The following is an 18,671-nucleotide window of genomic DNA, read 5'->3' on the forward strand; positions in this document are numbered from 1 at the left end:
TAGTCCATCCAGGAGGGATTCTCCTCTGAGATCAGTGGGACAGTGTCTGGAGACTCACATCCTGAGAGATGGACTCCTGAAAGCAATCCAGCCAGCAGCGTGGCCTCAGACTGTGCTTCCCTGTCCAGGTCTGACCCTTGATAACGGCCACAATACTTTGGGACAGGAGGATTATGGAGGCAGATCAAGAAAGCAGAAATTGATGTATCAGCCTGTTGCTACCACAGTCAATGCTGGGTGTCAGTATCACCTGAACTCAAGGGTAAGAAAGGAAGGAATGAAACCAGCTATAAGGTTTAGGGAAAAGCTAATAAGCTGCTCCTGAGAGCAACAACCACATTTTATTTCCAGGACAGAGTTCCATGTGAGGCGTGTTGCTCAGACTCTGTCTCCTTCTCACGTGCCTTTTCCACACACAACCTCAGCAGCCTGGCCCCACCTTGTCTGATGGAGCCCGACCCATTATAACTTTGGGAAATGTGTGGCTAATCCAGGTCAACATCTTGCTCTTTTAAGGAAGAATAAGTAAGCACTTGAGAGAAGGCCACAACTTTATTCAGGGGTGTAGAAATGAGAAATCCTGGGATGGGGACTGCGGTTCAGGATAATTTCGATCAGAATCCTTCAAACCCACCACATCATGTGGGCCATGAACACACTGTGGATCTTGTTTCCACACACGGGAATAGGCATCTCTAAGGATGTGATTTATAAACATCATTTACAGCCCCTCAATGCCTCAGTTTATTTCTCTTCCTCTCAAAGTCCTGAGTTCAGAACTGTGGAGTTTTTGTTGTTGTCATTGCTTCTCTTTTCTTTTTTTAATGTGGGAGCTTTAGTTGCGGCATGTGGGATCTACTTCCCGGACCAGGGATAGAACCCAGGCCCCCTGTATTGGGAGAATGGAGTCTTAGCCACTGGACCACCAGGGAAGTCCCAGATCTGTGTTAACTGTATAATCACAGGCATCTCCCAGCCTTGGCCCAACAGCTGCTCAACAGTGAAATTAACATTTCCTTACCAATGGAGACTCAGAATCAGGTTGGAAGCCAGGCATCTGTTTACACAAAGAGTTGCTTTAGTAACAATAATAATGAGCCACTATAGACAATACTCAGTATTTTCAAGGCTGAAAAGGTCAGTCAGTTCAGTTCAGTTCAGTCGCTCAGTCGTGTTCAACTCTTTGCCACCCCATGGACTACAGCACTCCAGGCCTCCCTGTCCATCGCCAACTCCCGGAGTTTACTCAAACTCATGTCCATTGAGTCGGTGATGCCATCCAACCATCTCAGTCTCTGTCATCCCCTTCTCCTCCTGCCTTCAATCTTTCCCAGCATCAGGGTCTTTTCAAATGAGTCAACTCTTCACATGAGGTGGCCAAAGTATTGGAGTTTCAGCTTCAACATCAGTCCTTCCAGTGAACACCCAGGACTGATCTCCTTTAGGATGGACTGGTTGGATCTGCTTGCAGTCCAAGGGACTCTCAAGAGTCTTCTCCAACACCACAGTTCAAAAGCATCAATTCTTCGGTTTTCAGCCTTCTTCACAGTCCAACTCTCACATCCGTACATGACTACTGGAAAACCACAGCCTTGACTAGATGGACCTTTGTTGGCAAAGTAATGTCACTGCTTTTTAGTATGCTGTGTAGGTTGGTCATAACTTTCCTTCCAAGGAGTAAGCGTCTTTTAATTTCATTGCTGCAATCAGCATCTGCAGCGATTTTGGAGCGAAAAAATATGAAGTCTGACACTGTTTCCACTCTTTCCCCATCCATTTCCCATGAAGTGATGGGACCAGATGCCATGATCTTAGTTTTCTGAATGTTGAGCTTGAAGTAAACTTTTTCACTCTCTTCTCTCACTTTCATCAAGAGGCTTTGTAGTTCCTCTTCACTTTCTGCCATAAGGGTGGTGTCATTTGCATATCTGAGGTTATTGATATTTCTCCCGGCAATCTTGATTCCAGCTTGTGCTTCCTCCAGCGCAGCGTTTCTCATGATGTACTCTGCATATAAGTTAAATAAGCAGGGTGACAATATACAGCCTTGACACCTTTTCCTATTTGGAACCAGTCTGTTGTTCCATGTCCAGTTCTAACTGTTGCTTCCTGACCTGCATACAGGTTTCTCAGAGGCAGGTCAGGTGGTCTGGTATTCCCATCTCTTTCAGAATTTTCTGAAATTTATTGTGATCCACACAGTCAAAGGCTTTGGCATAGTCAATAAACAGAAATAGATGTTTTTCTGGAACTCTCTTGCTTTTTCGATGATCCAGCGGATGTTGGCAATTTGATCTCTGGTTCCTCTGCCTTTTCTAAAACCAGCTTGAACATCTGGAAGTTCACGGTTCATGTATTGCTGAAGCCTGGTTTGGAGAACTTTGAGCATTACTTTACTAGCATGTGAGATGAGTGCAATTGTGTGGTAGTTTGAGCATTCTTTGGCATTGCCTTTCTTTGAGATTGGGATGAAAACTGATCTTTTCCAGTCCTGTGGCCACTGCTGAGTTTTCCAGATTTGCTGGCATATTGAGTGCAGCACTTTCACAGCATCATCTTTGAGGATTTGAAATAGCTCAACGGGAATTCCATCACCTCCACTAGGTTTGTTCGTAGTGATGCTTTCTAAGGCCCACTTGACTTCACATTCTAGGATGTTTGGCTCTAGGTGAGTGATCACACCATCGTGATTATCTGGGTCATGAAGATCTTTTTTGTGTAGTTCTTCTGTGTGTTCTTGCCACCTCTTCTTAATATTTTCTGCTTCTGTTAGGTCCATACCGTTTCTGTCCTTTATTGTGCCCATCTTTGCATGAAATGTTCTCTTGGTATCTCTAATTTTTTTGAAGAGATCTCTAGTCTTTCCCATTCTGTTGTTTTCCTCTACTTCTTTACATTGATCGCTGAGGAAGGCTTTCTTACCTCTCCTTGCTATTCTTTAGTAGTTGCAGCACAAAGCCTCAGTAGCTGTGGCTCCAGGCCTCTAGAGCACAGGCTCAGTAGCTGTGGCACACGGGCTTAGTTGCCCCATAGCACGTGGAATCTTCCTGGACCAGGGATCAAATCCATGTCCCCTGCATTGGCAGGCATATTCTTATCTACTGGACCACCAGGGAAGTCCAAAAAGAAAAGTTCATTTTTAAGACACTGTTTCCAAGTTTCATACCTCTGTCCCATACCCAACTCCAGAATGTTGTGCCAACATTGGCCTTGGAGAATGGAACTCTTAGGGGGTTTGAGACAGACAGATTACACAGCCATAGTGTACACCCTGGGGCACCTGAAGCAAGGTACTTGATCTCTGCTAGCTTCAGGTCCCTATATACTCAGATAACAACAGAGCCTGCAGCTCACCGGGTTGTTGGGAGGCTTCACTTAAATAATCTATTTAAAGTGTTTCATGGATTACCTTCACACAGTAGCTTTATGCTGACCTTTAATAAGAGATACTGTATGAAGGTAATCCATGAAACACTTTATTAAAAAATCCCAGTTATTGTGGAAATTTTCAAACATATGCAAAGCTAAGGAAATTATAAAGAACCTCCATGTGCACATCTCACAAATTCAACCATTTTCAGTACATGGCTGAGCTTATTTCACCTGTCCTCCCCTCCACTTCACCACTGTTCTAGTTTCCTACTGCTGCTGAAACATATAACCATGAACTATGCAACTTGAAACAACCCAAATTGACTCTCTTCTAGTTCTGAAACCCAGATGTGGGTCTCAATGGGCTAATCAGGGTGTTGGCAGGGCTGGTTTCTTCTGGAGGTGCCAGGAGAGGATCTGCTTCCTCATCTTTTTCAGCTGCTAGTGGTCACCTGTGTCCTTGACTGGTGACCCCTTCTTCCATCTTCAGAGCATGTCACTCCAACCTCTGCTTCTGCCATCACATCACCCTCTGCCTGCCTCTTACAAGAGTCACTAGATGATGTCATTAGACTGATCAGAAAGTCAAACATAAACTCATCCCCAAATCCTTAACTTAATTATGTCTGTAAAGTCCCCCTTTGCCATATGAGGTAACATTCATGGGTCCTGAATTTTAGGACTTGGACACTTTTGGGGAGCCATTATTTGGCCTATGATACCACCCAGCCTCCTACAGGAGAAGGTAATGGGAACCCACTCCAGTACTCTTGCCTGGAAAATCCCATGGTCGGAGGAGCCTGGTAGGCTGCAGTCCATGGGGTCGCGAAGAGTCAGACATGACTGAGCGACTTCACTTTCACTTTTCACTTGCATTAGAGAAGGAAATGGCAACCCACTCCAGTGTTCTTGCCTGGAGAATCCCAGGGACGGCGGATCCTGGCAGGCTGCCGTCTATGGGGTTACACAGAGTCAGGAGCGACTGAAGCAACTTAGCAGCAGCAGCAACAGCCTCCTGCAAGAGTATTTTGAAGGAATTTCATTTTATTTAACCTATAAATATATCAGTGCTCACCACTCAGTTACTATGTCATGTCCAACTTTTTGCGACCCCATAGACCATAGCCCACCCAGGCTTCTCTATTCACGGGATTTCCCAGGCAAGAATACTAGAGTGGGTTGCCATTTCCAACTCTAGGGGGTCCTCCCAACCCAGGGATTGAACCCAAGTCTCCTGTGCCTCCAGCACTGGCAGGTGGATTCTTTACCGCTGAACCACCTGGAAAGCCCTAAATTTGTCAGTACATATCTGCAAAAAGATAAAGGCATAAAAAAAAACAAAACCCAGTAAGGCCATTGTTGTTGTTGTTCAGTCACTCAGTCATGTCTGACTCTTTGCCACCCCATGGTCTACAGCATGCCAGGCTTCCCTGTCCTTCACTATCTCCTGGAGTTGGCTCAAATTCATGTCCATTGAGTTGATGATGCCATCCAACCATCTCATCCTCTGTCATTCCCTTCTCCTCCTGCCTTCAATCTTTCCCAGCATTAGGGTCTTTTCAAATGAGTCAGCTCTTCCCATCAGGTGTCCAAAGTATTGGAGTTTCAGCCTCAGTATCAGTCCCTGCAATGAATATTCAGGATTGATTTCCTTTAGGATAGACTGCTTTGATCTCCTTGGAGTCCAACAGACTCTCAAGAGTTTTCTCCACCACCACAGTTCAAAAGCATCAATTCTTTGCCTCTCAGCCTTCATTATGGTCCAACTCTCACATCTATATGTGGCTACTGGAAAAAGCATAGCTTTGACTATACAAACCTTTGTCAGCAAAGTGATGCCTCTGCTTTCTAATATGCTGTCTAGGTTTGTCATAGCTTTTATTCCAAGGAGCAAATGTCTTTTAATTTCATGGCTGCAGTAACCATCTGCAGTGATTTTGGAGCCCAAGAAAATAGTCTATCACTGTTTCTATTGTTACCTCATCTATTTGCCATGAAGTGATGGGACCAGATGCCAGGATCTTCATTTTTTAAATGTTGAATTTTAAGTCAGCTTTTTCACTCTCCTCTTTCACTTTCATCAAGAGGCTCTTTATTTCCTCTTTGCTTTCTGCCAGAAGGGTGGTGTCATCTGCATATCTGAGGTTATTGATACTTCTCCCAGCAATCTTGATTCCAGCTTATTTTTCATCCAGCCTGGTATTTCTCATGATGTACTCTGCATATAAATTAAATAAGCAGGGTGACAGTATACAGCCTTGACATCCTCCATTCCCAATTTTGAAACAGTCCAGGGTTCTATGTCTGGTTCTAACTGTTGCTTCTTGACTTGCATACATGTTTCACAGGAGACAGGTAAAACTGAAGTCGCTCAGTCATGTCCGACTCTTTGTGACCCCCTGGACTTTAGCCTAAAAGGCTCCTCCGTCCATGGTATTTTCCAAGCAAAAATACTGGAGTGGGTTGCCATTTCCTTCTCCAGGAGATCTTCCCAACCCAGGGATTGAACTCGGGTCTCCCGCATTGTAGGCAGACGCTTTACCATCTGAGCCACCAGGGAAGTCCAATCTCTTTAAGAATTTTCCACAGTTTGTTGTGATTCACACAAAGGCTTTAGCATAGTCAATGAAGCAGAAGTAGATGTTTTTCTGGAATTCTTTTGCTTTTTCTATGATCCAACGGATGTTGGCAATTTGATCTTGGTTCCTCTTCTAAATTTGATCTCTGGTTCCTTTTCTAAATCCAGTTTGAACATCTGGAAGTTCTTAGTTCACATACTGTTATCACTCCTAAAAATACCACTATCACACCTAAAAACATTAATAAGACTTTTTTAATATCATCAGATACTCAGTTTTCCCAAATTGCCTCATAATTTTATTTTGACATGTGGCTTATTCAAATTAAGAAATGGGTCTTAGGTCTCATTTATCATATAGGTTCCTACTCCTTTTTACTTCACCTGCTTGTTTTTGAAGTCACCAATATTTTTATCCTACAGAATTTGACTACTTGTATCCTTGTGGTCGTTAACATGTTTCTTTTTTCCCATGTATTTCCCATAAATAAATCTATAGATTTGATTATGTTGAGGTTTGATTTTATTGTTATAGTGCTTCATTTATAGTGTTGTGATTTTCTATATAAGGAAGACAATACTATCTGTTCTTTATCTCCTGTGGTGTTGAGATTAGCTGTTGGGTTCAAGTTTTGGAAGCCCTACCCTCTTTGTATCAGATTTTCCATCAGCTTTTTACCTAAAAACAGTGATTGGTGATTATTGACTGAGTTTATTATTTCATTAGTTGACTGCAAAATAACATTCTATTTCCATCACAGCCTTCATTATTTTTTTTTACATAAAATTCTTCAGTAAAACAGAAGTTTCTTTGGGTCATTTCAAAGAGGGTTTGTGGGTGTGTGAAAACAGCTCTTAACACTATGACCAGAGACTAAAGTTCTCCACAGGATGTCTCCACAAAAATAGTGCTGTTTTCCTGAAGAGAGGAAAGATAATTTATGATTAATGATATGAGAAAGTTAGTAAATGTCTCAGAGTTTAGAAGCAAAATTTCCTTCAACATCTATTTGATTGTTCTGATTTATAATTTAAGAAAGGAAATGCTTGATTCTTTCTCTTATGTACCAGTTTCAGAATAATAATTGGTTTTCTAGAATTCCTAAAGGTTAACAAAAAAGTTTGTATGCACACGCATGTGTGTATAGCATTATGAAGTCATGGATGTTTAACATATTTGTTATGTTTCAATTATTTGCAGACATTATCCTTTTTCAAATTTTCCCATCATTGGCTGAGATCCCTTTCAGATTGGCTGCTGAATCTCACATCAACCAAAATGCTTCCTTGTTTTCTGATGTAACAAGATGTTTTGGGCTCATCTTGGATATTTTCTGGCCCAGATCAAGAATCAGTATTTTCTGCAAGGAGCTCTTGTTCCTCTTAGTAGGAAATGATATTTAGAGACCACAATCTGGGCCCTGGAGGTGCTAACAGGCCCTGGATTATTGTTATTTTTAAACTTTTAAGTAGACTGAGCTAGGATTTTTTTTCAGACAAAGAAATTATATCACAGATTCACACTGTTATTTCCAGTTCAAATTTATGATTACATAGTTTTACTTCTTTGATTTTATACTTGCATTTCTTTTCTCTTATGCTGAAAAATTTTATTCCTTATATCATTAAGAGACTTGTATACCTATCTTTCTTCATTTGTCTTTATTATAAAGTATATTTGAATACATGTATGCAGTATATTGTATTATATATGTGTGTGTATGTCTGAATGTATATATATATGTGTGTGTGTGTCCTATTGGGGTTTCCCTGGTGACTCAGTGGTAACGAATTCATGTGCAATGCAGAAGACGCAGGAGACATGGGTTTGATCCCTGGGTTGGGAAGACACCCTGGAGGAGGGATGGCAACCCACTCCAGTGTTCTTGCCTGTAGAATCCCCCATCGGCAGAAAAGCCTAGTGGGCTACAGTCCACAGGGTCACAAAGAGTTGGACGTGACTGAAATGACAGAGCATGCAGCACACACAGATATATATTATATTATATTTGGTGTAACCATTTTATGTAAGGTTTCAGAATAATACTAACACTTTAATTAACAATATAATAACCGAAAACATCCTAAGACTTCTTTGCAGTTCTTTTTGTTCTTAGGATATATCCCACTAGGGATGCAGAGTTAAATTACAGAGTTTTTAAATCACTTTAATTAATTCCCCTTGGTGTCATTCAACCATCAACTCAGTGCATAGTTAGCTCAATGCACAGTAGGCTAACCTTTTTGTCTTTTATTTTAGTGGTTGCTTCTGTTAGAAATATATAACACAAAATTTATTGTTCAAAGTTAAATGTACAAAACAAGGTGCAATCAGAGAAGTATAGCTGTCTTTCCCTCTCTTCAGCCTCTTCTTGACTTTTTCTTACAGGAACCCATCTTAATTCAATTTTGGTTTATCGTTCCACTGCTTTTTAATAACGTATCCACATATTTTCATAACCCTCTCTCAGATGAAAGGTGCAGTACTGTATACTGTACATGCTGTCCTGCATCTGACAGCATTACTTGTGAATGTAAACTTTCCCGAGAGTAAGAAATAGAACCCACAAATTGTTAAGCATCTTTGTGTTGTAAATCCAGCAGTCCATTTAATCAGAAATGGGTCAAGTCATAAACAACAGCGAGCCAGAATCCTCTTTAGATTTCAATTGTGCAGAGCTCTGTTTGTGACCCATTCTGTGCTGACATTTTTATTTTCCTTCTCATACTTAGAGTATGCCACTCCAAGATCTCCCAGGACTCACAACAGTTATAATTAATTGTATATACTGATTTTGGAAATACTCTTTTTTTTCCCAACCAGGTGATTTGTCAAAAATATTTTTGTTACCACATGACAATTATAACCACAATTTTCAGAGTAATTAACATTCCAATAAGTACACATATTACAATTTGCTTAACCATATTTCATTGAAGGACATTTTTTGTTTTCCAGTTTTTTGTTACATGGAAAACTTAAAAATTAATTTCTCTTTGCTCAAGAGGCTTGAAGCTTTGAACTGTTAGGACCAACACCATTTAACTAATAGGCACCTGTGTCCTTTCCTCGGTCCTTGTTTCCAGGGGTGGAAGTATGAGGAAAGATGTAGCTCTTCTCAAAAAAGTCTTTTTTCTTAACAATTTCAAAAGAAGAAAACTATGAAACATACACCAGATGAAAATAGACAGGAGGAGGACCTTTAAACAGAACAAACACCTTTGTGAAAATTCTCATTTCTGATTGTTTTCCAAAGTAGCCTTTTTACACAAGGCACATGCAAAGTGTGTCATATTAGGTCTAATATTTGAATAATGAGAAAGATTGTGATTTGGGTCAGATGACTATCTTAGAGCCTTCTAGGGGAACCTAGACAGCATATTGAAAATCAGAGACATTACTTTGCCAACTATATAAAGGTCTGTATAGTCAAAGCTGTGGTTTTTCCAGTAGTCATGTCCAGATGTGAGAGTTGGACCATAAAGAAGGCTAAGCACCAAAGAATTGATGCCTTTGAACTGTGGTGTTGGAGAAGACTCTTGAGAGTCCCTTGGATTCCAAGGAGATCAAACCAGTCAATTTGAAAGGAAATCAGTCCTGAATATTCATTGGAAGGACTGATGCTGAAGCTCCAATACTTTGGCCACCTGATGTGAAGAGCTGAGTCATTGGAAAAGATCCTGATGCTGGGAAAGATTGAGGACAAGAGGAGAAGGGATGATAGAGGATGAGATGGTTGGATGGCCTCACTGACTCAATGGACATGAATTTGAGCAAACTCTGGGAGATAGTGCAGGACAGGAAAGCCTGGTGTGCTGTAGTTCATGGAGTTGAGAAGAGTCAGACGTGACTTAGCGACTGGACAGAACAGAACAGAACAGGGGAACAAGATCTTAGCTTGCCCCAAGGCAGGTTCTCCAGGCCCTAGAATTCACATTGATCCTCAACCAGAAGGCTGTCAATTGTCCTCATTCATCCTTGCCCAGTACTCCTTCAATACCTTACTGGAAGCCACAGAGAACTAAGGAGCTTAGGCATTTCTTTTGATAATATGAGGAAAAGACAACATACATACATACATACAACATACATTTCTACTAAAAGATTCCTGCTGTTTTCTGGAGGAGACAGAGGAGTGTATCAGTGATCCCATGGTTGCCAGTGTTTGTAGAGTGGAGAGTTTGAGCTGTCCCCTACCAGAATCTCAGTGAAGGAGAACCCCTGTGAGTGGGACCTGGGATGAGGGTGGCCTGGCTCACTCATGGGGCTGGGGAGAGCCAGTCTGAACGGGCAGAAGGGTTGTCGCACCTTGATGAACAGTACAGCCTGTTAGGCAGCATGGAGCAAATGTAGGAGGGCTTAGGGGGGAGACAATATGTTTAGGCTGGATGAAACAAGTAACAGCTGGTCTATAAAGAAGAGAGGAAGGGCTCAATGAAAAGCAGGGTTTTAGAAAAATTCATTGGCAACACTATTCAGAATAGATTCAAAAGGAGAAAGAACTTGGGATTAGAGAGGCTTGTAAGTAGGCTATTGGACTTCTCAGGTGGCTCAGTGGTAAAGAATCTGCCTGCCAGTGCAAGAGATTCAAGAGACATGGGTTCGATCCCTGGGTCAGGAAGATTCCCTAAAGGAGGAAATGGAAACCCACTCCAGTATTCTTGCCTGGAAAATCCCATGGACAGAGGAGCCTGGTGGGCTTCAGTTCATGGATTCACAGTGTCAGACACAACTGAGCGACTGAGCATGCAAGTTATTAAGATAATAAACTCATGAGTTCTTAGAGGCAGGATTGATGTGTGGAGAAGGATGGAACAACTGGAGAAAAGACAGTAGAAGGAAGGGCAGATTTAACTAAAAAAATCTGTGGGTCTTAGTGACCGAGGGTAGGAAGTCACTGATACTGGTGCTTCCAGAATCTGAGGCAGCAGTGATTAGGAGAATGGGTAATAGAAGTAATTCATGAAATGTAAAGGTCATTACAACTAGGACCTGGATTCCTCCTTTTTAAAAAAAAAAAAAAAAAAACTTTCTTATTCTCCCTTCTCATCTCTTTTCTACAACTATCAAGTGCTCCCACATCTGATACCTCTTCCCTATACTCCCAGGAGCAAATAATACAGGCGCAGTCTTTGCTGTCACAACTTGCTTTTAATTAGGAAAGGAGGTGGAGGGAAGAATAAGATAATTCATGCAGTGATAAGTGTTGTGAAGAAAGGGAAACAGGACCATGTGCTAGATGGTGACTGAGGGCTCTTGCAGGTGGAAACCCTGGAAAGTGACTTAGAGGAAATGCCCAGGGAGCCCGTCATGGAAAGGCTTGTGGGATTTCAGGACATTCTGGAAAATGAAAAAGATATCTTAATATAAGAAAAGACTTGGAGTGGGGCTTCCCTGGTGGCTCAGTGGTAGAGTCCACCTGCCACTGAAAGAGACGTGGGTTCGGTCACTGGTCAGGGAAGATCCCACATGCCATGGAGCAACTAAGCCCGTGTACGACTGCTACTACTGAGCCTGGGAGCCGCAACTACTGAGCCACGCGCCTCAGCTACTGAAGACCGAAAGCCCTAGAACCTGTGTTCTGCAACAAGGGAAGCCAGCACAGTGAGAAGCCTGTGCATTGCAACTAGAGAGTAGCCTCTGCTTGCCACAACTAGAGAAACTAGCCCACACAGCAACGAAGACCCAGCACAGCACCCACCCCCACCCCCCAAAAAAAGAATAGACTTGGAGTGTATGAAACAAAAAGAAGGCTGAGGGCCCTGGATGGTTCCTAATAAGGGCAAGGAAATGGGAGCAGAGAGTATCTCAGTCAAAGTACTCAAACAAGTAACTCGAACAGGGACGGTATTCAGTTCAGTTCGGTTGCTTCAGTTGCTCTTTGCGACCCCATGGACTGCAGCATGCCAGGCCTCCCTGTCCATCACCAACTCCCGGAGCTTGCTCAGACTCATGTCCATAGAGTTGGTGATATCATCCAACCATCTCATCCTCTGTCATACACTTCTCCTCCTGCTTTCAATCTTTCCCAGCATACGGATCTTTTCCAATGAGCCAGTTCTTTGCATCAGGTGGCCAAAGAATTGGAGTTTCAGCTATAGCATCCGTCCTGCCGATGAATATTCAGGACTGACTTCCTTTAGGATGGACTGGTTGGATCTCCTTGCAGTCCAAGGGACTCTCAAGAGTCTTCTCCAACACCACAGTTCAAAAGCATCAGTTCTTCGGTGCTCAGCTTTCTTTATAGTCCAACTCTCACATCCATACATGACTATGGGAAAAACCATAGCCTTGACTAGATGGACCTTTGTTGGCAAGGGACAGTATGTGGGTGTGTTAAGTCACTTTAGTCATGTCTGACTCTTTGTGACCCCATGGACTGTAGCTCACCAGGCTCCTCTGTCCATGGATTCTCCAGGCAAGTATACTGGAGTGGGTTGCCACACCCTCCTCCAGGGGATCTTCTCAACATAGGGATCGAACTGCATCTCTTATGTCTCCTGCATTGGCAGGTGGGTTCTTTGCCACTAGCACCACCTGACAAAGAACTATTCGTTATAACAAACTATTGAAGTAATGAGGGATCCACCAGAAGAAGTCAAGAGCATTTAGCTGCTAATCTCAGGGCCGAGATCAGGAACCCCTACCCCCAGGCTAAGGGGTATGACCAATGGCAGTCAGGAAGCCTGTGGGGCTACACCAATGCACCTGCTGGCCGGCCTCTACCTGGAACTTTCTGGGACCTGCCTTCCAGGGATCCAAAGAAGATTGTTGATAGGGAGTTGTCTCACCAGAGGCAGTCTGCTGACAAAGTGCTTGAGGAGGTTTTCAGAGAAGCTGTTGCCTTCCAGGAGCTGCTGACACGCCAGTGCTGGAGCAGCTGTGCCCACTTCAGGGGCTTGTGCAGGAGAAGCTGTTCACATAAACGGAGCTGGATGCTGGGGAAGATGTGCCCGCAGGAGCTGGTGCTGCAGAACCCATGAAACTGAGCACTTGGGGACACCACCCTCACTGCAGGAGCTGGGAATTGGGAAATTCCCGCACGTGTTCTGGGCCCTGGGCACTGCAGCAGCTGTGTGTGCTCTGGGAGCTGGGTCTAGAGGAGCCATCCCCTTAGGATCCTGCTGAGAGACCCCATGGACTGTAGCCTGCCAGGCTCCTCTGTCCATGGGATTCTCCAGAAAGGAATCCTGGAGTGGGTTGCCATGTCCTCCTCCAAGGGATCTTCCCCACCCAGGGACTGAACCCCTGTCTCTTTTGTCTCCTTCATTGGCAGGCGGGTTCTTTACCTCTAGCACCACCTAGGAAACCCCAAACCAAGAACGCCCTCCTCTAAAAAGGTCTCTCCAGCACCCTCTGCTGGCAAAGGAAAAAGTTTTCAAGGGTCCCGCTAAATGTTTGCAAAGCAGGCAGTGAGGGAGATTTGGAGCTGAGAGTCAGGGAACTCTTAACTGGCATATAGTCAGGGCCCTGAACTTGGAGGACCTTGTAATGGAGGTGATGGTGATGATGAGAGTAGAGGTATTGGTAGTGGTACCTATCACATCCAGACCTTGTTCTCAGTGCTTCACATATTTTAATTCATTTTGTTGTCACAGCCCAGTGAGATGCTGTCATCATCCCCACTTAGCAGATGAGGTAACTGGGCACAGAGCAGATAAGTTGCTTGCCTACAGTCGGCACTCGACTGTGAGCAGTCTGACCCCAAGTCCGTCTGACAGATTCTGTCAAGTCATTACTGATCTTGGAACAAACAGATACATCTGTCAGGCAACATAAGTACTTTAAAGAATTTTGTAGTCACACCTTTTGTGATCAGGCTTCCAAGGTAGTGCAGTGGGAAAGAATCTGCCTGCCAATGCAGAAGACACGAGACACAGGTTCTGTCTCTGGGGTGGGATATCCTGGAGTAGGAAATGGCAACCCACTCCAGGTATTTCTCCCTGGAGAATTCCATAGACAGAGGGACCTGGCGGGCTACAGTCCATGGGGCCACAAAGAGTCGAATACAACTGAGCACACACACACACACACACTTTTGTGATGAAACCAGCCACCTCTACTTTCTATATTTTATAAATGCAGGCATTTTAATTACTTTAAGGTACAAATGTACCAGGAAACATGGAATAGAACACATGGGGAAGGTGAAGAAATTGGGTAACTGGAGCTACTAAAATACTAGAAAATAGTATTTTGAGTATGGTTTGATGGACTGGGGGCTCCTTTAGTGTAACAAAAACAGAAAAGGGGATAAGTTCAAAATTATCATTACAGGTATGAAGAGATCTCACTCAGAAGATCTTGACAAGTGTTTCTCATACTCTTGGGTGGTAAGTGGGGAGAACCAAGCATGGTCTCAGAGGATGGGCTTGGGGGCAGTTCTTTGCGCAGCATTCATGGTGCACCAGACCCCAAGCTGAGTGGGTGGGGAAGGGAGACCTGACCTTGGGGAGCTTTCTGCCTGGTGGCTGAGATGTGGCTGCTTCTTTAGTGTAAGGCAAGGTGAGAGTGCTAATAGTCAAGGGAAAGTAGCAAGAAAAGACAGTACCCAAGCTAGAAGAAGAGTTGCCAGGATGTCTGGAGAGAGCAAGGCATTGTTGGTTTGGGGCCAGTGCTTGGCAAGGACCTAGATGGATGAGGGTTTGGGAAGAAGGATGATGCAGGGTCCAGAAGACGGTCCTGGGTCAGATTATCTGATCCTGGCCTCTGTTTTGTGACCAGATATGCATACTTAGTCGCACTGCAGCACCATATACAGCCAGGCTCTTCTGTCCATGGGATTCCCCAGGTAAGAATACTGGAGTGGATACCCATTCCTTTCTCCAGGGGATCTTCCCAACCCAGTGATTGAACCAGGGTCTCCTGCATTGCATGCAGATTCTTTCCTGTCTGAGCCACCAAGGAAGTGCTTTGTGACCTGAGAAATTATTTAACCTCTCTACATTTCAGTTTTCCTATTTATAAAAAGAAATACAACAGTAAAATCCTCACAAAGCTATTATGCACATTAAATGAGATACATCAGGCCTATTTTCACCAATGATGGGATAGGCTCAGTAAATGTTTGTTGCCATTATTATCTGCAAGAATAATATTATTTATAATAATAATTATGATTGTTACTATCATTATTGAAAAGGCTATTATGATGATGATTACTATTATTATTGGAAAAGGCTGAATGTTAGAGTTTGAAGAGTGTTAAGGATTAGATTAAAAAGTTTTTCATAACACATGTGCATGTGTGTGTATGTATATAGAATTCTGAGATAGTTTTCATTTGAAATCCTTTTTTTGTGACAGTCTAGGGAAATGTTCAGTTTTGCACATAATAATGAATGCCTGCTTTGTCTGTTACCGTTTACAGCAACTACTGTTATTTCTGTCATCTCAAGAGAGATGTTCCTATGTTGGCACAAAAATGAGCGAGATCTATCACAAAAAAATTACCAGGTATGGGTGACTGTATGGGTCTTAGGCACTTAGGACTTAGAGACCAGTCAAATGTGTCCTTACATGTTTTGTTTGGTTTTAGTATAGAATAGGAAATTGCATTTCCCAGGTGGAGAGGGAAACTAGATATTTCTCACAAAATGAGTAAAAACCTAATGCCATCAGGTCATGGGTTTTGTCATCAGGATGGGATTCAATCTCAGCTCCACCAACTAGCTAGCTGGGTAACTCTGAGCAAATACCAGACCCTCGAGTCCACACCCTGATCTACACAGTTGAGAGCATCGTCATAATAATACTCACCTTGGTAGTGAAATCTTGCAATAGAATGAAATAATGTGTGAAAAGTTGCCGAAAGCCCTGGCAGGCACAGTGAGGGTGGTACCAGTATCCTCTTAGCCTGCATCCTCTAATTCAGCTCTCCCCATTCCCAGCCTTCCCCGTCTGGGGATCTCTAGTTGCTAATGGCCCAATAGATGAAGCTGCCATGTCTATCTTGTCCTTGAGGCAGACAGTAATTGGAAATTCAGTGGCGAGGTAGCTGGTGCAGGGGAATGGGTTTTCAGGTGCCATATCAAGTCAGAGAAATCTCTCCTCTTCTCTCCCTGCATCCCTCACTATACATTCTATTCTTTTATGACAAATGTACTTCATGCTGCAATAGTGTTCTCACCAGGGGTTGAAGGAATTGACAGCATTTTTTTTTTAGAAAGAGCCATAACATCCGTTAGTTCAGAGAGATTGTAAATCCCGCATCCTCCAGATTAGATAATGCATGTTCAATATCAGTAGGAAAGAAACAGAGAAGTAAATATTTGCTACAAAATGTCTTTCTGATGTCTTGAAAATTAGTTAATTTCCTGCACCTGACAAGTCAGTTCTCGGCTACATCCGCCTCCCATTTAGAGGCAAAGGGAAAACAAGCCCCCACAGCAAGGAGCCTGTCACTTGGGAATCCAGGGGAGATAATGTGACCACAGTGCGGTGGCATTGAATATTGATAAGGATTTGACAGGCCATGCTTAAAGTTTAGTGTCACATTCCAATGACTGGGTGAGAGATGAAAAGAAAACAAAAAATTAATCCCCCTCTTGGAATCTCATGCAGATTCACTTAGTGGTTGGTTGCAGCTCAGCAGTCCATCTCTTTCTCTCCCCATTAATAATCGTAATCAAATATCCATTATTGGTTTTCAGCAACAATGTAATTGCTTTCCCTTCCTTATTTCCTGGGACGGTAGGTCTGCTGGTGAGAAAGGGCAGTTGTGTAATCGTTTTTTCCACGCAAACTCAGAGAAGTCAGTTGTGCCCTGCGGATATTGATGTCAGCCGCTTTGCTGTCTGGTGAAGGGAAGGAAGGAAATAATTTCATCCTGCTATTTTTAGACTTCAATTTGGATTTCAGCCTTTATGATACTTTGTGTACTGGTACTGGGGATAGAGCTGTTGATGCACAATCTGGTGGCTGTCAGGTGCTAGGCTTTCTACTTGCCTCTGTGGACTCCTGTCTCAGGACAGCATCCCAGCACTGCTCAGCCCTCAGGAACCTCCTTGGTGGCCGAAAGCCCAGCCAGGCTGAGACGGCTAAGACCCACTCTGCATCGACAGTCTTTACCAGTGGAATTTGCTGCCAGCAACCACTTAGTCTTCATTTTGCCCAGAAAGGTTTAATCTGATCTTTCATCTGCATAGATATTCAGCACCACAAACATTCTCTATAAACAAAATGAAGTCGCTTGACCATCCTTGTTTTTCCTGTCAGTTTCCCAGAAGTGGTAGATAAAAGTCAGAATGAGGAAAAACTACTCTCTTTGCTGGATTTCCTTCTGAACTCACAAGAAGAGCTCAGACACCTGGGACTCCGGGTTATCTTTTCTTCAGTGGTGATGGAAGTCAATCTTCCTAGCTCTTCCGTATTAATGATGAGCTGGTCGTAAACTCCAAAGGCATTTAGGAAGTGCCAGTGATACTTGTCTGAGCTTATCTCCTGTCAGGTGTTTCTTGCCACATGTGCTAAAATCTAGACCGGTCAGCACTGCACTGAACCCTGTGGATGCAGGCTGTGTGAGCCCCTGGAGGCTGTAGGTCTCAGCAGGTGAGACCCTGCTGTTCAAGGTGTGGGCTGCAAACTGGCAACATGGGCACCACATGCAGATGTGGCTGGAGGCAGAGTCTCAGGCCACCCTGGCTTGGGAACCAGGATCTCCAAGTGATCCATATGTACATTAATCCCTCTTTCATTTCTTAAAAAAAAAAAAAAAAAAATCACATGCCTTTATTAGAATCTCATGAAATCTATGGCTCCTATTCCCATGCACCCTCACATGAGGTTCTGCAGGTAATTTCAATGAGTGCAGTTCCCATGAACTTCAGTCAGACCCGCCACTCAGGAGCTCTGAGTGCATAACTGGTGGGACCTCCGATGCCATGGGCTCCCCACCTTGCTTACCTGTGCTGCGGCTCGGTTGTCCTGTGGACCAGCCTGCACTGTGATGCCTGATCTCGTACATTTAAGGAGAACTAGCTCAGGGCAGGTAGTTGCTCGTCATCTCTCCAGCCCCTTCAACCCCAAGGCTCTTGTTTACCAATCCTGTTGTTATGATCCTTTTGTGGCCACTCTGCTCTCTGGCTTTCTCTTTCCTTGGTTGGTTTATAGCCAGGATCTTGGGTTTCCCAGGTGGCTTAGTGGTAAAGAATCTGCCTGCCAAGCAGGAGACACGGGTTTGATCTCTGGGTTGGAAAGATCCCCTGGAGAAAGAAATGGCAACCCACTCCAGTATTTTTGCCTGGAGAATCCCATGGGCAGAGGAGCCTGGTGGGCTATAGTCCATGGGGTGGCACAGAGTCAGACATGACTTAGCAACTAAACAGTAGCAGCAGCAGCAGCAGCAGCCAAGGTCTTAGAATAACCTGCAGCTGCGAGGCATAGGTGCCAAGGCCCTTGCCCAGGCACAGCATATGTGCTCCTGAGAGGTAGGAAGGTTTCCGTGGTCTTCCTGCTCTTTGTGCTGACAGCATGCATTCTGCCAGCCCAAGGGGAGCTCTGGGCTTTGAGCTCCTCTAGCCTTGATGATGGCCTGAGGACAGTGCAAGGCATAATGAGCGTCATCCTGAACACTGAAGTCTGTTCACTCCCTGATTTATCAAGGGCACACTCTGACCTCGAAGGTGTCCTTGCTTTGAAAGTGAAAATGTTAGTCACTCAGTTGTGTCTGACTCTTTGTGACCCCATAGACTGTAGCCCACCAGTCTCCTCTGTCCATGG

At 43.8% G+C, this 18,671-nt stretch overlaps 1 protein-coding gene and 1 non-coding gene across 3 annotated transcripts in view; both read left to right on the top strand.

Annotated features, from left to right (window-relative positions):
* Nucleotides 1-18,671, top strand: part of DISC1 (DISC1 scaffold protein) — a 406,697-nt gene that overhangs the window by 339,899 nt on the left and 48,127 nt on the right. The gene's annotated exons all lie outside the window — the stretch shown is intronic.
* On the top strand, nucleotides 6,764-6,885 carry LOC145540045 (small nucleolar RNA SNORA25). The gene has a single exon (XR_014078171.1). It is a non-coding gene; the product is annotated as a small nucleolar RNA SNORA25 (small nucleolar RNA).

This window comes from Giraffa tippelskirchi, chromosome 2 (assembly GCF_054371585.1).
Source record: "Giraffa tippelskirchi isolate mGirTip1 chromosome 2, T2T-mGirTip1v1.2.pri, whole genome shotgun sequence".
NCBI lineage: Eukaryota > Metazoa > Chordata > Mammalia > Artiodactyla > Giraffidae > Giraffa > Giraffa tippelskirchi.